The following is a 5,235-nucleotide window of genomic DNA, read 5'->3' on the forward strand; positions in this document are numbered from 1 at the left end:
ACATTAATCTCATTCCAGGCTCAGTACAATTTCAATTGTTCGTTGTTCCTCCTTGAATGGGCTTCTTTGTATAATCATAAAAACATTTTCTTAACAACCTTTACCAAATAACTAAAGGGATAGGATACAATGCCCTTGTGCTATGATACAGAAATAACACTATCACATTTATATAAAACTTTATAATTAACAAGGTACTTTTTCATCTTATGACATTTATAACTCATCTGATCTTTATACCTCCATGAGGTAGATATTATTACTATTATCACCACTTATGCAGATGGGTAAACTGAGACTTAGGTGGAGTAATTTGCCCAAGACCATAAATAAAGGAAGGAGCAGGAAAATATGTCCTGTCCACCTATGTCTTACCCTTTATCACCTTCTTGGTTTATTTGTCTTGCCTTGATATTTCGGTGTAATTTGGAACAATTATAATAGTTGGATGATAAGAATAAGGAAAGGAAAAAAAGTAAAATGTCAATTGAGGAAGAAAATAATCTAACAGCCTCCTAGATGACAGGCTATGTAGGCTTATATAATAATTATATGTACCGTGCCAGAAAGCTAAAAAAGAAAAGACAAGGAATGGGAACATGTCAAAAGGACACAGAGCTAACCTGAAAGAGCTCCCAATAGCAAAAACTGGAATAATTTGATCAACAAAATACATAATAGTATTATATTATAACCCAAAGAATATCATAAGTGTCCATTAATCTATACTAATATAAATAAAATGATAGAATAAAGAAATAGGGGATAAGGAACAACTGTTCCTTACAGAAGAATTCCAATGAATAGTGTAGAAAAAAATGAGGGAAACAGAAAATCACCATTAGAACACCATAGTAATAATTGCTACAGGTAAGATTAATTGAATTTTAAAATGAGTAAGTATAGTGAAATCCAAATAAAATATAAAGTTTAGTTAAAAGTAATGTATTAATACCAGTTTAGTAGTGGTGACAATTGTACATGAAGGTATTAACAATAGGGGGAAATGGGAGAGGGTATATGGAAACCCTATGTACTATCTTGGCAACCTTTCTGTAAATCTAAAACCATTCTAAAATAAGAAGGTTATTTAGAAAATAAAAAATGAGTGGGTGAAGGTTTGAGGAGAAATGGGAAAATTGCATACCTTCAAAATATCTTCTCCAAAATATCTGTTTATTATAGAAAGAAGGAATAGTAACCTTAAGTGGAGAAACCTGGCAGATACCACCTTAGCCAAATGATCAAGGTAAACAACATCAATAATTAGACATGTCAACATCATGTACCCCTAATAGGATACTGAGAAGGGCACATTGCCTCTGTGATATTTTTTCCCAAAAATCTATAATTTCAATCTAATAATGGAAAACATAAAACAAACCCAAATTGAGGAAGATTCTACCAAATTCCTGATCAGTGCTATTCAAAAGTATCAAGGTCATAAAAGACAAGGAAAAACTAAGGAACCGGCCGGGCGCGGTGGCTCACGCCTGTAATCCTAGCTCTCTGGGAGGCCGAGGCGGGCGGATTGCTCAAGGTCAGGAGTTCAAAACCAGCCTGAGCAAGAGTGAGACCCCGTCTCTACTATAAAATAGAAATAAATTAATTGGCCAACTGATATGTATATAAAAAATTAGCCGGGCATGGTGGCGCATGCCTGTAGTCCCAGCTACTTGGGAGGCTGAGGCAGAAGGATCGCTCGAGCCCAGGAGTGTGAGGTTGCTGTGAGCTAGGCTGACGCCACGGCACTCACTCTAGCCTGGACAACAAAGCGAGACTCTGTCTCAAAAAAAAAAAAAAAAAAAAAAAACTAAGGAACCATCAGACATTGGAGGAAACCAAGGAGCATGACAAATCCTAGAACAGAAGAAGAGCATTAGTGAAAATTGGTGATATTCAGATCAAGTGTGTGTTTTAGTTAATAGTATTGTACCGATGTTAATTTACTAGATTTTTGTTGCCGTTGTTCGTTTGATTGTTTTGAGTCAGGGTCTTACTCTGTCATCAGCTCACTGTAACCTTAAATTCCTGGCTTCAAGCGATCCTCTTGCCTCAACTTCCAGAGTAGCTGGGACTACAGGTGCATACCACCACACCCGGCTAATTTTTTTTTTTTTTTTCCTAGAAATAGGGAGAAGTGGGGGAAGTGAGGGCGTGTCTATATATATATATATATATGCCCAGGCTGGCCTTGAACTCCTGGCCTCAAGGGATACTCCCACCTCCACCTCCTTTGGGATTACAGGCATAAACCACCACACCTAGCAGAATTTCCTAGTTTTGATAAATTTGCTAGGGTTCAGTAAGATGTTAATATTAATGGTACCTAAGTGAAGGGTAGATAGAAACTCTTTGTACTGTCTTTGCAACTCTTATGTAAGTCTAAAATCACTTCAAAAATTCAAAACATTTAATTAAAAAATTAAAATTACATGTAATTGATACACAAATTAAGTCTCTTCTGCTTCCTATGGCTGAACTGTGCCTTCTGGAAAGTTCTTTTTTTCTTCTTCTTCTTTTTTAGGGGAAAAATAAACCTTATTTATTTTAAACCAAACCACTAGGAAAATATATCACAGCCTGGAAACAGCAAATAGGCTATCATTTCAACAGCAAATAGTATCATTTCAAGTAACAAGTTGGTAAAAAGACAATGAGGTGGTTATCAAAACCATGAGGTGCCATCTGGGGCAGGAACACTGCCTGTTGCAAAGGCTCCAGGCAAAAATGGTATTTGGTGATGGGGGACTGCCCACCCTTTGCTCTAAGGGAGTCACAGCTTGTCCTAGCCCAATTTGCTTACTTTTTCTCCCTTGAATGTCCTGTTGCCAGGGGATTGGCTCAATAGGGCTCTGTTAATTCAGGGGGCTAAGTAAGCAATACTGAGTTTAAGCTTTCATTCCATTCTGTTCTATGAAAACCAGATTCTTCCAAATCCAATATTTAACAATTCTCTTCTATTCAGGTAGCCAACAGTCCCTCTTTTACTGTTCCTTCCTGGATACTGGTATATACCATAATCAAAACCCCCTTTCTTTTCAAAGAGAAAGCATTACCCCACGAGATTATCCTGTCACTCTGCTGCAGGTAGCCTCAGGGCCTATCAGCCAATAAGAGGTAAACTCTGTTTCCCATAATCTGTATGACATCACCTCTCATGTTTTCACATGGTCTCCGGGCTAAAAGATGTAATGTGTAATAATTTTAAGAACTGTACATCCACATCTTGATGGCCAGAAAAGGATATCTACAAGGAACCTTTTAAAGTTCTTATCCATCCATCTGTAAAATGGAGGTTAAAAAAAAGAAAAAATAAATAAATAAATAAAGTTCTTATCCAATCTACTCTTCATCCCAACTCCACATCTTAAATCAACTTTGTGCCGTTGTATAAATAAAACAAAATCAAGTAAAACGAAGACCCAGAAAACTTTTTTACCCTCCTAAATTAGAGATCTCATGGATTTTATTTTACAGCTTATGGGAAATGGTGTGGTGACACTTCTGGTAAACAGGAGGTTGGCAACAAACAGAAACACTTCTCAAACTACACCAGATCATAGGCAGGTTTGAGGACACTTCCAGCTTGCTGGTACCTGTGTCATGAGAATTTGGTAGCTTGGAGGGCTCTGGCTTGGTCCATGGGAGATCCCTACTGCCAAAACAAGCACTTAGCAAAAAAAAAAAATATATAGGCCTTAAACCATTCTCCTATACTATCTCTGACTCAAATTTTAGCACCAGTTTTTTTCCATTTCACTTTTTAGGTTTGAAACATAAAGGAACAATTGTGCAGAGGCAAGTGGACATATATATATGCCTTAAACTTATTGCCACCCTTAGTTTCCTCAATCATAACTTTTGCTTAAAAGACTAAAATTCCCATTCCTTTTTAAAAATAGACTCTTGCCTTCAGCTCTGATGGCCACTGGAAATGACTTTTATTTCCCAATGGATGAGAGAGACTCCTTCATCTTATTGGTCGGTCGGGATGAGGCGCATGTGGTTGTCCACACGCTTAGTCACACAACTGTCCAGCTGCTGCTTCACCTGAAGCTCCTTACTCCCTATAACTATTCAATCTTTGACTTTGTCGTTGCAATGCATGGTGCATCGGGCCAGACAGTCCTGGATCTCCTCCAACTCATTGGTCACCAAATCCTGAGCCTGAGCCAGAGGTGAATGACAGTGTTGCATAGACCCCTGGCTATCCTCACAGCAGGTGGTGCTGCACCAGAACATGAGGCCCTGCATCTTTTGGATGTTCTCTCTGTCTAGACTCTTCACCATGGAGTCCACCATCTCCTACACCTGGACCTGCCGCAGCTCCACCATGGGGACCCTGCACTGCCCTGCACTGTGCTAGCACCCATGTGGACTTGGCTGCTTCTGGAAAGTTCTATTACATTTTAATACTCTATGTAATATACTTAAACATGATCCCTATGTATACAATTATTTCTTGAGGAAAACAAATACCCTTAGCCCACAAGCTCCTCCAGAGCAGAATCTATATCTTATTTATCTCTGTGTCCTTGACACATGGCACATAAGTACTTAATAAATGCCTATTTTTTTTTTTTGAGAAAGGGTCTCCCTTTGTTGCCCACACTGGAGTGCAGTGGTACAATGACAGCTCACTGCAACCTCTAACCTCTAGGCTTCAGTGATGAGTAGCTGGAACTATTGGCGCACACCACCATATCTAGCTATTTTTTTTTTTTTTTTATAGATGGGGTCTTGAACTCCTGGGCTGGTCTCGAACTCCCAGGCTCAAGTGATTCTCCACCTTGGCCTCCCAAAGTACTAGGATTACAGACATGAGCCAACACACCAAGCCAATAAATGCCTATTGAACTGAACTATGTTATATAGATGCATATTATTAAAAATATATACACATATTTACACACACATAATATATACATATGCATCTATACTTTTTATCTTTTTTTTTATTGAGACAGAGTCTCACTTTGTTGCCCAGGCTAGAGTGCCGTGGCATCAGCCTAGCTCACAGCAACCTCAAACTCCTGGGCTCAAGCAATCCTCCTGCCTCAGCCTCCCGAGTAGCTGGGACTACAGGCATGTGCCACCATGCCTGGCTAATGTTTTCTATATATTTTTAGTTGGCCAATTAATTTCTTTCTATTTTTAGTAGATACTGGGTCTTGCTCTTGCTCAGGCTGGTCTCGAACTCCTGAGCTCAAGATATCTACCCACCTTGGCCTC

General features: G+C 38.9%; 1 pseudogene; it reads right to left on the minus strand.

Annotated features, from left to right (window-relative positions):
• Positions 1-3,944: 3,944 nt before the first annotated feature.
• On the minus strand, positions 3,945-4,338 carry LOC105872540 (protein FAM136A-like; annotated as a pseudogene).
• Positions 4,339-5,235: the final 897 nt, after the last annotated feature.

This window comes from Microcebus murinus, chromosome 6, assembly GCF_040939455.1.
Source record: "Microcebus murinus isolate Inina chromosome 6, M.murinus_Inina_mat1.0, whole genome shotgun sequence".
Classification (NCBI taxonomy): Eukaryota; Metazoa; Chordata; class Mammalia; order Primates; family Cheirogaleidae; genus Microcebus; species Microcebus murinus.